The 14,907-nt window shown below is 40.6% G+C and overlaps 1 protein-coding gene across 1 annotated transcript in view; it reads right to left on the bottom strand.

Moving 5' to 3' along the window:
- TAB2 (TGF-beta activated kinase 1/MAP3K7 binding protein 2) overlaps positions 1 to 14,667 on the bottom strand; it is a 68,577-nt gene extending 53,910 nt beyond the window's left edge. The window contains exon 1 of the mRNA XM_015415550.1: positions 14,368 to 14,667. The gene's annotated coding sequence lies outside the window, so the exon portion shown is untranslated. The remainder of the gene's footprint in view (positions 1 to 14,367) is intronic.
- Between the last annotated feature and the right edge of the window lie 240 nt (positions 14,668 to 14,907).

Below are 14,907 nucleotides of genomic sequence, written 5' to 3' on the forward strand. Positions count from 1 at the left end.
GCCTACTCTCCTATAAACCTACACATCCACTCATCTTTGGAAGCCTACTTCAGCTACCCCCACCATCTGAGGCTAGATAGGTGGGAGATGGTGGTGGTTACAAGTATGGACGGCTTCAAGAGGGAATTAGATAAACATATAGAAGAGGTCCATCAGTGGCTATTGCCACAAGGTATAAATAGGACCTCTCAGTTGGGGGCAAATGATGCACTGTATTTTTGCTGCTTGGATGCGGGGCAATAGTGGGAGGGCATCTAATGTCCTGGCCCCACTGCTGTACCTCCTGATGGCACCTGGTATTTTTGGCCACTGTGTGACAGAGTGTTGGACTGGATGGGCCATTGGCCTGATCCAACATTGACTTCTCTTATGTTCTAAGCCAAGAAGAGATTTTCTTGGTCTTGACACTGAAACTTTGGAACTCCTTCCCCAGGGAGATATATCTGTCTCCCTCCATCATCGTCTTCCATCAGAAAGTAAAGACTTTTTTGCTTCATATCCCAGCCCCCCAAACTGTTATTGGTCCTCCTCTCTGGTTGTACTGTATGTGTTTTATCAAGTTGCTTAAATATTTTATATACACATTATTTTAAATGCTGTTTTAATATCTTGATGTTTTAATGTAGAAATATTTTGATATTTTTATGTTCACTGACTTGGGGACTCTATTTGTGTACAAAGGTTGCATAGAAATATTTAAAATAAATAATAAATATTGTCACCACTATAGTTTTAAGAATCTGGAAAGCAATGCCTAATATAAAAACCAGAATTATAAAGAGTATGCTACAACTCTAGGCAAAAGCCAGAAAAACAGTTTGCTATTAAAATAGTGCTACTATTAAAATAACAGATCAAGAGGTGTTTCTCAGATTTTTAAAAAAGTCATCTCTGTAATTTAAGTCTTAATCCTAATTGGCATGCTGTTCAATTCAATTCACACTGGAGTCTTGAAATGAATGACACTGTGTATATTTGCTATGGTGTCCTGTTAGCAAGAGCAGGAGTGAACACTGTTTGCCCTCTAGCCCTGCAGTAAGCGAAGCAAGGCTTCTCCTATTGGCTACCTGCTATAATTGCAGAATACAGAACTAGAAGAATTGGCCTGCATCCAACACCATACAATTGCTTTTTTAAAAAATCTACTTTTAATTTTATTTTTTGTCATTGCTCTATTTCTATTTTAACTTTGAAACTGTAGGCCAGCCTTGGTGATCCCAAGACCAAAACATAAAACAAGTGTTCACCGAACTGTTAATTGTGAAAACCTTGCCTAATATAAATAATAATAATAATACTTTCATTTTAAAATACATTTTTAAAGTTTCAGTTTTCATAACGGAAGTTAAGTTGTCTGTTATTACCGCAGATATCAAACCTACTAATTCTACAAGATTCTTTTTTCTTGTTTTAATAAAGACATTGCTTGACCAATATATGGCTCATTAACTGACAAAATCTCTTTGGATGTTTTTAAATTGTGTGCATTTTTAATTCTTGTTCTTAATTTGTATTGACTTTTAATTTGAGGTAGTTTTTTTTTACTTTGCATGTCTGTTTTTATCTTGATAACTAACTTATGCTTTTGCGCTCTTGCAACGTTGCTATATTGTTACCCATCTTGACACTAAGAAGAGAAGGCAGGATATAAATACTTTAAGTAAAACTGGGCAGATGGACAATCCTAGATAACCTATCCCCAACCCTCTTATTTAGTACAAGGTGATGAGGTTAATTTATTTCAAGAAACTCAATTTAAAAAAACCCCTGCACAGTAACCCTGCTAAATATTTCGGGCTAGTCGTTTTTTTTAGCCTAAATAAAACCATTCAGTGAACTTCACAGTCAAGTGGAGGTTGTAATATAGATATCCCACATAAGGCTTTTACAAATATTCTTTACCTATAGGGCCCAGCCCAAACATTAAGGAGCCAGCCTCATTTTCTGGCCATTGTTTTGTATTTAACTGTATTTTCACATTGTTGCTATCACAAAATCTAATCCTAAATTCTTCACAGCGTCTCGTAATTTTATTAAAACTATGATAAAATTGTTTTAGTATATGAATAAATTTAGATTAACATGTTTATCATAATCAAAACAAAAAGACAAACCGTAACCTAAATTCATTTTGCTTTTAAAAGCTCTGTCTAATTGAATATCAGAGCAAGTTGAGAAAGTAACTGGTTAAGAAATGAATTCATCTGCTACTACTGAAAGTTAACATAAACAAGCAATGACAAGAAATGCATGCATATGTATTTCTGTTATACACAGCAAAACATATTCTGATGCGAAATGTTTTGTACTTTTCCTGAGGATCACTGAGACACACTACAATAAAATCCTCACTGAAAACACTAGATGGCACATCACAATGTCTAGGCACCATGATGACCTGGCACCTGGGATTTCTCAAATCCTGCACTCAGGCATTTCACAACAACTCTTAGAGTACTATAACTTATACCAGATGTGCCAACAGTATCCTAGGATAGAGCAGCATCTCTACTTTGAAACAAGGGAACTCCTAGTATCTAAAATTAAAGAATAGACACTGGGATCTAACTAGTACATACACAAGACTAGATGATAACCTAGTACTATCACTGAAGCTCTCTTACTTATACATGTGATACATTGTCCTGCGTACAATAAATAAAAGTCTGAAGACACATGTATTATACAGGTAGATGTGTCCAGTAGCCCACGGTTGGCTCTCACTCACCAGTCTGTGCATGCAATGGCAAACGTAAATTTGCTACCAAATAAGTATTCAAAGGTAACAGCTTGGAACAAAGAATCAAAGATAACAGCTTGAAACAAAGCTTCTTGCTCCAAATCCTTGGCCATGAAGAGCTTTAAAGGTCATAACGAACATCTTGAATTGGACTTGGAAACAAACTGTCAGGCAATGCAATTGTTTTAAGGTGGGCAATATATGTTCCCATCAGCTAGTCCATATGAATAACTATGATGCCACATTATAAACCAGCTACAGTTTCCAAGTTGCCTTCAAGGCCAGCCCAACATACAGTGTGTTACAGTGATTCAGGTGCAAGGCTTCAGAACCATGAAGAATGGCCAGATTGGCTAAGAAAGGAGAGAGTTGGGCAAACCAGATGCAGATAATATAAGGCATTCTTGGCCCCTATACTAATCTGCTTTTCAAGCAATGGCAGCCCAAAGCTCTTGGCCTGCTCTGCAAAAGCCAACTCTAATCCAGCCAAGACAAATGTATCTTTAAAACCTAGATTCATTTCCCTGATCAGTACATTGTATCTCTGTTGGCTTTCACCAGCCACATGGCACTTGTGGCTGAAATTAACAACTGTTATTCCACAAGTCAGTCATTCCAGAGACAAAGTGGCGAGGATCAAAGTGTAGTGACCTGGAATCCAACTGAAGACTGCATAATCATCTCTCTTCCTATTCACATATTTCCTCCCAAGAACACATTTTTCCAAATACAGACAAGGAAGAAAGCACATGACTGGAAGATCATTATACCCATGCCCTTTCATGTCATGCAGAACAGTCACCTTCCAACATTAAGCCAACATATATTGTAGACTCCAAAAATTAACACTTGAAAGTTCAAGACGTGATGGATTCAACAAATTCAGGAAAACATCCCCCCCCCCTGTCTCCCCAGAGGACTTTCCCCGGAAGAAATTTGGGGGAGTACTGAAAATAACTCTTATATTAAAAAATTTCTGTTCCATAATCAGTGAAATGCTTTGTCAGACAGGATTCTATGCATTCTACTGGAGGATATAGTTCTCATCACTTTGAAAGAGGCAATCATGAGACTTTTCCTGGAAAAGGTGTCCCAGGATTGCAGTAACAAAAAGAACTATTGGTTGGTGGATGCTATTCCATTCTTGGCCTAGGTGCTTCAGTACATGACAACTATATAGCTTCAGGCGGTCTTGGAGGAGATTACCTAGACCCATTTCAATCTGCAATCAAGCCTCAGTATCGACAGAAATGACTCTGCTTGTCCTGAATGATTATCTTGAATGAGAGAGTGAAAGGGGAGTGTGTCCCTGTTGAGTCTCCTGAACCTCCTGGCTAATTTTGATACCATCAACAATGGTATCTTTCTGAAGAGGCCAGCTGGGTTGGGAAGTAGGGGGCACCATGCTGTGGTGGTTCTGCTCTTATTTGAACACCTGATTCCAGAGGGTGGTGCTGGGAGACTGCTGTTCAGCCCATAACACTTATGCTATGGGATCTGAAGGGAACCGTCTTATCCCTCATGCTTTTAACATCTACATGAAACTGCTGGGATTTGGGACACGTACCGCCAGTATGTAAATGACACCCAGCTCCATGGACCTGTGAAGGTCCTGAATAAGGACAAACGAGGGCCAATAAACTGAAGCTCATTCTAGACAAGGCTGGGGTGATGTTAGTCAATGACAAGGCATCTCAAGTACTGAGGAGTCGATCAGTCCTGGTGGGGCTTGTACATCCCCTCACCTGAGACATCAGATTTCTAACTTGGTACTGCTGCTGGATTCTGGTCTATAATCGAAGGACCAGATCTCATCATTTTTATTTTATTTTATTTTTTTACTGGATCATGCATAGGAAACCGCCGCTATCTGTTTGTACTAGCACTTTATGCAATTGTTTATTATGAATTTTATGGTTTTATTGATTTTATTGTATTTTAACTTATGTAAGCTGCCTTGAGCCAGTTTTTACCAGCAAGGCGGGGTATAAATTGGAAATAAAATAAATAAATAAATCAAAGGCATGTAGTGCCTCCGATCAGCTTTGGCTACAACCACTGCTCAGAGAGTGTGATCTAGTCACAATAATCCATGCTCTGATCACATTAGATTACTGTAGTGCACTCTATGTGAGCTGCCTTTGAAAACTGTCCGGAAACTTAAGCTGGTACAAAGTATGGCAGCCAAGCTATTGTCAGTGACGGGATTCAGGGATTGTGTCATCCCTGTGCTGAAAGATCTACAGTGGCTGAACATCTGTCAGGACCATCATCCCTATCACTACTGTACCCATATACAACCTTATAGCTTGATTAAATGTGAATAATCTGGACAACAAATATTACATTATAAATTATGCAATTATGCTAGAGAAAGTATTGAATTTATTTCAGTTTTTTCCAGTATTTTTTCTGAGAAAAAGGAGATTTCCCATGGTTTCAAAATTTACATTTCTATTCAAAATGTGTAGGGCAACAGTTCTTGAAATTCAGCAAACTTAAATCCCTATTTTGATGATAAATTTTCACAAACTTTCAAATCTACCATGTCATCACATATCACATGCTGGATAGCCCTTTTTCAAAGCACGGCATGGCAGTTCATGTGTGCCTGGGAAGGTTTCCATCATCCATTTCCCCAAAACAACATAATAAGACCCTCATTAGCTATACTGAAGGAAAATGTTTGTACTGTTTCTCTATGGCCTACTGTAATGTTAGGCCTCAGAGGACAGTGGATTCTTTTTTATTATTTATTTATTTTTGGGGTGTAGAATTATATTAAGAAAAAGAATAACAAATAACAAAGAAATAACAGTACAAAGAAGAAAAACTATATAAAATAAAAGGAGGCTTCCGATTTTCTCAGCAACAAATATAAATATGATTTATAAAGTTCTCTCTTACTCTACAAAGTTACAAAGAAAGGCTCTCTTTTTTCTATTGTTTAAGGACAGTGGATTCTATAGGACTACAACTCAGAGGTCCCTGATCCACATTCTAATCAATATTACCCCTGGATCTGATGACAATTTACATCACAGACAGCAAGAAGTTACTTTATTGGTTAATAATGGCCTGCTAGAGGACAGTTGAGCAGGGGTGGGAAAGGGCCTATAAAAAATTTCATGACAAGCTTTTGGAATAGAAAAGACTATCACATAAAAACCAAATACCTAGTATTCAACTGAAAACCACTTACTGTTTATGGACGCAGAGTGGCTTTCTTTCGTCTCTATGCTGAAACCTCAGTATGGGACACCAGACTGAAAAGCAGTTTAGCTTTATACCCTAATTAATTATGATACCTGCATTAGAATTATACCTCCACAGTGTCACTCAGCCCATAGAGTTCCTAGGACAGCTACTGGTTTTCAGCATCTAACCTGTATATTTTCTGGACAAGGATCTTAAAATAATCTGGAAGCTGGCCTCCAAAAGAGAGAGAAGCTGATTCTATCTCCCGCCCTTGGAGATCCCTTGCCTCATTTCTAGAAAACTGAGATGTTCATGTTAGCCAGATACACATATGAAGGACTTGTTCTCTGTTCTTATAAAGAGAGATCAAGATGGGTAGCCATGTTAATCTGTCTGTAGCAGTAAAAAAGAAAGAAAAGGAGCAAGAGTCCAGTAGCACCTTAAAGACTAACAAGACCCTGCCACAAATTTTGTTAATCTTTAAGGTGCTACTGGATTCTTGCTCTTTCTTATTAAGAGTTTGCAGATCCCTCAGAATACTCTTATGGACCCCAGGCACCTGTATGAGAAACAATGCTACAGGGGAAGCAAGAACTTGCCCTATAATTGCAGTATGGTAAGAAATGCCTCCAGGTGATCAGGGAGAAAACCATTCACAAATTATCAGTTTCTTTTCCTCATTCAAGTTGCCAATGTGCCACAAAAGCTTAATATTTCATAGGCCAGGATGCTATTAGAAGTTCTGAAGTCCACAAACTATTGGCAGGGCTTCCCTTTGCAAAAAATGTACTACCCTAAAGCTGCAATCCTTGGTACACTTACTTGGAAATCCAGTGAAGTTAATGGATTTTGCATCTGTATAACATATAGTAATACAATGCTTTGTCTCTAAACATTCCTATCAGTCAGGTTTGCACAAAGTTGGAAACCAACGGGATCAACCAGAAACAAAAGAACATTTCTGATTTACTAAAAATAATTTTGCAATGGGATTAAGATTAATATAGTATCATTATACCTGACTAAACAGAGTTAGACACTTCTAAACCCATTGTAACTGTTTAGGACTGCACTGTAAGGCTACAGTCCTACACTGTACGTACATACAACTTCCTTGGTTTCTACTGGACATGCCTGCATGCATTATACACAAAACTGTAATTTTACTAACCAAATCAAGAGAGTAAATTCAAATTCTCCATCCCTTTTGCTATTTGAATTGATCTGCATAAGCACTTCAATTCAGAAAAAGGCTCTCATAGATACGGATAACTGAATTTGGTAAATACTAACTACATATTAGTTGTTCACATAAAAGTAAGAAGTTGAATATTGTCTTTTATCACTGACATTTTTGTAAGGATGCCATGCCCTGAAGCTCCAAAACAAAACTTTTCTTCTTGTTAACTACTAAGCACAACAACAGAACTGTTCTGAAGCATTTATTTTCTTGCAGTAAAAGCAGACTGAATTCCACACATGCTCCTAACCAGGATTTTAGTAAGTTTTAAACTGCTTATCACCAAGTGAAATTTGATATGCAAATGTGCTCAAAATAGAATGGGTACAATTTTCCATACTGCTATTAAATTAACCTTGCATAACAATAGCTGATTTTATTCTGAAGACTCAGACTTGTTTGGAATTTCTAGAATAGTTAAAGCCCCGTCTACTAAGAGTTTGTCCTATAAGTAACCCAGATTTCTTATACCTTCTATAAATTTCCATGTAGAGAAACATTCATAGCAACAAAATATCGTGTAGGAATATATTTTACTAATTATTTTATATACAGCACATCTTTGCTACCAGCTATGTATCCATTAGAACAACACTGTCAATCAAATTTTCCTCCCCACATATGTAAATATAGTCTATCTATAGTTGTCAGAGCTGTTGTGTTGCAGATCAATTTTGTTAGATCGTCTAAATGTGGGATAGGCTCGGTGCTTGTACTGTGTATTTGCCTTCTTCTGCTAATACTATTTAAATATTATTACATTTATTTAAATTTGAAAGGAAATTTTTTCAGAAAATCTTCCCATTCAAATGGATAAACCCACATCACTGCTGTCACATCCCTTGACACTTGTTATACTTTATGTTCTAAACAGTTTCTGTAAGTAAACAATATCCAAGCTGAACAAAGTTTGAGTCCAGTCCAGTGGCACCTTTAAGACCAACAAAGTTTTATTCAGGGTATAAGCTTTTGTGTGCATGCACACTTCCTCAGATATCCAAGCTTTTGTGTGCATGCACACTTCCTCAGATATCCAAGCTGTAATTTCAACATAATTGGAAATATAATGGGACACTAAACAGGTAAGTGAATAATGGCATTCTGACTCTTTTAAAAATGCTATATGTTTAATACAAATGAGCTTATGTGAATTATTATAAGGCAGACATTAAAAGTTAATATTTAACAATTTATTTATTTATGCCAGCAATTGGTTTGTTCATTTGACCCTTAAAAGAATATGAAATCAAAGTTTTGTTTTAATGAAACTGATGCCAAAAAAGAAAATTAAGCTGGCAAAAATTATTTCTTCCTTTGCCTTGAACTTGAAAGATCTCTGGTGACTTTTCTTCTTTATTGTAGTCAACATTTCTACACCAGAGACAGTGCAAGCACCTCAATCAATTTATGCCATACTGAAGTGAACAAATTAGAAGAAGAGAGATGAGACTGGATTTATACCCTGCCTTTCATTACCTGAAGGAGTCTCAGAGCAGTTTACAATCTCCTTTCCCTTCCCCTCCCCACAACAGACACTCTGTGAGGTAGGTAGGGCTGAGAGAGCTCTTTTGATAACGGCTTGTGAGATAACAGCTCTGAAAGAACTTGTAACTGACCCAAGGTCACACTAGCAGCTTCATGTGGAGGAGCGGGGAATCAAACCCGGTTCTCCCAGATTACAGTCCGTGGTCCTACACCTAAATTACAGTTTAAATATGGCACAGGCTAGCCCAATCTCACCAGATCTCAAAAGCAGGATTGGCCCTGGTTAGTACTTTTATGGGAAATACTACCAAGGGAGTTCAGTGTCAGTACTCAGAGGTCGGTAATGGCAAACCACTTCTGAACATCTCTTACTGTGAAAACCCTATGAGGTTGCTGTAAATCGGCTGTGACTTGACAACACTCCCCCCACCACCACTTTGAGTACAACTGAAAAGAACATACAACTTCTGAATCAGTGGAATTTTTGGGGTGCCATTTCCTGTAAAAACACCAACAGCAACATAACATTGAATACTGTAAAAAGAGGCAGTGTGATCATCCAGTCCTGGCTGAAACAAGGTCAAAAGCTTTCTGCATGCTTATTTCATCTCTAATCACAGTTCATCATGTCAGACACTTTATGAATTCATCTAGCCATGACTTTTTTCAGTAAAACACTCTCAATTTTGCCAAAAACCTTTATTGTAATACTACAAGTTATAAATTAGAGGAGAGGAAACAATCTGTTCAATGAGCAACTATTTAAATAAGCTAGTCTAAAACAGATACTAACAGAGAGCTTCTAAAGCCAGAAAATATTATGAGTGATGGGAAGCATCACAGTTTCTAAGAAAATGCTCTAACAAATACACCTAGCCTTACAAGATACTGAAAACATGGAATGTGGTTAAATTCCTAGCGAGGGTCTTTCTCTGAGCCCCGGTCAGTTATTCCATCTTTTGGATCACCTAGTGCAAGGTATGACAAATCCAAAACTTTCTACTTTCAGTGGCCACTAGGTGGGAAAAAATTATGACTTCTTCTCCACAGTTCCCTCTGTTAACACTCTAAGTAATTATACCAAAGATTTTCAAAACAATGTTAGACATCCATATTTAAAGGAAAGAAATCCTAGTCATCTTCAAAATGTGAGTTTTTACACTACAGTTTCTACCCTCATCATAGTATAAGCATTAATTTTTTCCCTCCTCAATAATTTGTATTTTGCATCATCACCGTGTAGAAAAAAGCATGTACACAGGCTAATCTATGTACACATGGCAAAATAAATTATCAGTCCTCTATGTGACTATATAAAATTCCCATTCATGTAGGAAAAATGCCACATATAAATCATCCTTTGCTCACAGGCTGGCAAAATATTCCTGCGACTGATGTGGGGCCCAGTCACTTACTCAGTATATGTGTTCTTTGAAGTCCAATTTTCTTTTTAATAAATAGGATATGTTTCATAGTTACAACAGCCCATTTGAAAATATTAATTTAAAAGCTAAAGGACTGCAAACAAAAGGCAAATCCAAAACATCTATAAGCTACTTGAAGTATATTTCAGAACAAGACCCGTCATTCAACTACACTATGCCATCCACCATGTTCAGAAACATGAACATTATATATGATATTAGACATACTAATTGCTACTCAAGCCTGCCAGAAAGCCACACATTCTGAATCAAGAATCCTTATCACTCCCTACCAACAATATCCTAACTGTTGCAGAGACTAGCTGCACTTCTTCAACGCTAAGAAAAAGATGCTATGCCAAGGCTTAACAAATCCCAGGCACCAGGGTGCTACAGCATCTAGCATTTTCTGCAAAGATTTTATTGTGATGTCTCAGCAATCCTCAGAAGAAGTATAAAGCATATTCATAATTTCACATCAGGATAATTTTTTTGTGTATAATGCAAGTGGCATGAGGGTCTTATTTATTTATTTATTCAATTTATACCCCGCCTTCCCCACCAAAGCAGACCCTTACAAAAGGATAAAACATCAAGAACATAACATAGATAAAACCATCTAAAAACAATCCAATGTCATAAAGTGCTAGCTAGTTTTAACTAAGACTCAGGGATGGTGGCAACAGTTATGTTAATATAATCTGCCTTGCTCATCAGCTTCTTGATCTTTATCATATATATGCGGCAGACACAGGGTGTAACGGTAGAATCAGGGCATAGAGCTCTATCTTTCTCAGTTGTTAGTGATCTTTAGTGATGATATTGTTGGTGGTGTTGGTGGTGGCTCCTTAACCAAAAGCCTGGTGGAAGAGCTCCATCTTGCAGGCCCTGCGGAACTGTAAAAGGTCCCGCGGGGCACTGATCTTTTCTGGGAGTTCATTCCACCAGTACGAAGCCACCACCGAGAAGGCCCTGGCCGTTGCCAGTCTGACGTCCTTGGGACCCGGGAGGGTCAATTAATTTTGAGGCCCTGAATGCAGTGCTCGCTGGGGTACATATGGGGAAAGGTGGTCCCTCAGGTATGTCAGCCCCTGACCATATAGTGCTTTAAAGGTGACTTTACACAATTAAAAGGTGGTAGCTATGAACTGAAATAAAATCTACTGTATGTTTTCCTTAGTCAGTATTTAGTCATATTAATGAAATTAATGACAAAAACTAGTACTCTACACCCACAGAAAAAGTGATGTTAGCTCAAACTTTTCATCATTAAATTTAAGCAGCAACACATACAATTCTTTATAGACTTATGACAACAACACTACTATCCCACTAAAAATGGAAATCTGAAATCATCCAAATTGGGAAATATTTAAGCAAAACCTATTTTACAAAAATTGACAGATATTTCCTTTTTCTAAATTTACAGAAACTCACTGCAAGGAAGGTATTTCCATACACAATCAAAATATTTTTACTAAACCCTGTTAACAGAAATTAGTACTATGGAAGAAATATGTTAATATTTATGGTGCTATCAATATTACACATTTGTTCTAGTCACCAAAGGCCTAGAATAACAGCAGCTGCAGGAAGTATACTTAAGAGTACTCTACTAGTATTGCTACTTTCCTAAAGCCAGAGCAAATGCAGATACTGTACATTGTATGCTGACTCCACACTCTGATCTTCACTACCTTGGAGCTGCACACCAGACGAAGGTTTAAATAGCATTCTATGATGCAACTGTACATTTATTCTGGTAAAGGTAAAGGTTCCCTTGCTCGAAAGCCAGTCGAATCCGACTCTAGGGTTGCGGTGCTCATCTCCGTTTCAAAGCCAAAGAGCCAGCGCTGTCTGAAGACGTTTCCGTGGTCATGTGGCCGGCATGACTAAACACCAAGGCGCACGGAACGCTGTTACCTTCCCACTGAAGTGGTACCTATTTATCTACTTGCAATTTCTTGCTTTCGAACTGCTAGGTTGGCAGGAGCTGGAACTAGAGACAGGAGCTCACTCCGTCATGCGGCACCCGGGTCTCCAACTGCTGAACTACTGACCTTTCACAACCTGCAGTTCAGCGTCTTAACCACTTGAGCCACCGCAGCTCTATTCTGGTACTGTCTACTAAACAGAGTCCCAAATAAAATTACTTCTAAACACTTGTATACACTTTGGAAAGAAAGTCAATATTCACACTTCATCAATAGCATCATGAATGCTTTATCTGCAGAGCATTAAACTTAAGAAGTGACACCTTTACTACATTTTGCCAGACTTAATTGTTGAGAAGTTTACTTATATGGCTTTTAACAACTGCTGAACACCTCCATAAAATATTCTCAATCCAAAGCATGATAAAAGAAGGAACCAGCTGTTCCTATAAACAGAAATCTGGGGCGGACTGGTCATTTAGTTTACTGGGAAAAGTCCCAATGGCCTGCTGCCCCAAAGGGCTGCCTGTTCCAGAACCCCTGTGTTGGGATGAGGAGAAGAACAAGCATGGCAACACCCAGCTTTGCCCTGGGCTAACCAAGGCACAGTGCAACCAGTAAGGAGAAGCATGGGAAAGATGGCAGCTGGAGAGGAATAGTGGTGCCAACAGCACTACATCTGGGCTAATAGAGGCTGAAGCCAGGCACTGCCATGTTCCTCCTCACCAGCCTCACAATGCCACCATGTCAGCAAGGAGGAGAATAGCAGTAGTACCTTCTCTCTTTCCAGCCCACTCTTTGGCCTCCATCAGGTGAACAGTCATGGCAGTAGTAGAGGCCAGGACCCTTTACAAGGTCATTTTGGGCAAGTCCTTCCCTGTAACTAATTAAAATTAGAATGAAAAAGAATAAGCACAACATACACACACACAATCTCAGCAGACTTCTTTATTCATAAGTAACAATGCCAAACGTCATACACTCCAATTGAAGGATATCTCACATCTATGAAACAACATTCCCTGCAAAAGATATCCTAAGTTCCTTGTCACCTTGAAGTTTGTTTAGCAGGGCAGAGGAAAGGTTTCTAGTGCTTCTGGTTCCCAACTTCAGTCCACGTTTTACAATCTTTTTGATAACAACAAACATGGAATAGGCCCTAGCTTGTCTACTTAGATCCATCATTTTCTCAACTTAACAGGTGGAATTGCCTCAGACATGAGAAATAAGGCACACTGTCGCAAGTAATCCCTACTTGAAGACAAGCTTCAGCAAGTTCATGAAGAGCAATAGAATTGATATTTCTGTGGGGTGTTCCTGTACAGCAAATAGGTACGATAGTGCTTCCAAACAGGGCTAGCTCACCATTCTAGAGGACTCGGAGCATTAAACCATACAAACACAGCAGCCGGAGAGGTAGCAACAGGTGCAAGCTGCGCAGATCATTGCCTCAGATCTGTGCTGCTGCCATGCAGTCTAGGATGGGCTTGAGAGGCAAGCACTGCTTCTGCAACCCATCCTGGACTTTGCCGGGCTTGAGAGACAGCTCCAGGGGTCATTCTCTTATCCTGTGCACCCTTTGGGTCCAGGACAGCCTACAGAAGCAAGAACTACCATTACCACCTCTCTTGAACCTTCTCATAGCACAGAGATAACAGTCCCTCAATCCTGTGCAGCCACCTGGTCAATGGCAGGATGCAGAGATATGCACTGCCTCTACAGCCCATCCTGGATATGTCAGGCAGCACGGGGGGGAGGGGGGCGGTGCTGGGGTCGAGGACAGGCTGCAACGTCAGCATTGCCTCTGAAGCCCATCCTGGACTTCACGGAGTAGTATAAGAGTTCCCCACCCTGGCCAGATCTGGTCTGCCACTATACAGAGGCAAATGCTGCTTCTATAGCCCATCCTGGAAACCGCAGGGGCTGCCCAAGGGGAAGGTACTTTGGGGCGGATCAATAGCTTGGGCCAGCCCTACACCCAAACAGTTACAAATCCGAACCTGGCTTTAAATCCCGACTCATCACACTACCTTAGCCAAGCCCTCTCCCAGGCTCGACTCCTACCTTTAAAAGGAAACCACCAGCCGGAGCTCAGAGACTTTTCCCTCTGGCTGGACAGGGCAGCAAGACGCGATTGTACCGGAGCCCAGTTGGAAATGAGGGCCAGTCCCGCCCCTGCCCTCGGGCTTCCCTAGCAGCTCTTCCCTTCCCTCTGGGAGAAGGCGGCCGGGCGTGGGCCCAGCCAGGGGACCAGGATCCCCTGCCTCTCACGGGCCTCCGGGCCGAGCGTCTGGTAGGAAAGGGAGCAAGCCGCCGCCAGGCCCACGTCGGCGGGGTAAGCCTTACCCTTCTTCTCCGCCGGCTGCTTCTCCACCTCCTACAGCCGCCGCCACTGCCGCCTCCTCTTCTTCCAACCAGCGAGGGGGACTCCCCCCAGCCACTCCGCCGCCGCCTCCTCCTCCTCCCGCCGCCACCGGGGGAGGGAGGAAGGGGGGTTCCGTGCTGCTGCTGTGGTGGCGGGCAGAGGAGGGCGGGAAGGGTTGGGGGGTGGGTGTTTTGTGGGCGCCGCTCCCGACCTCGTTTGGAACCGTTCCGGCTTCCCAGTCGCTCCCGTCCCTCCCCCCACCGCCTCCCGCCTCCTCTCGCTGCGTCTCAGCCAGCCGAGGCCAAATCAAAATAGTGTCACACAATATGGCGGCCACTCCACTTGGCAAGCATCGCGAGATCTTGCCCCGAGTGCTAACGGGATAGCCGTGAAAGAAGAGAAGCAAGAGGACATGCCGAGAGCAAGGGGAGGGAATCGCCTCTGTCGCCTTGGTAACGGCTACTAATGCTGAACAGAGCAGGGGTCAAGTTTGACAGCGGAATGGACTCTTTTGCAGCTCC

The sequence above is a fragment of the Gekko japonicus genome, unplaced genomic scaffold, assembly GCF_001447785.1.
Source record: "Gekko japonicus isolate JY-2015 unplaced genomic scaffold, Gekko_japonicus_V1.1 scaffold1870, whole genome shotgun sequence".
Taxonomy (NCBI): Eukaryota; Metazoa; Chordata; class Lepidosauria; order Squamata; family Gekkonidae; genus Gekko; species Gekko japonicus.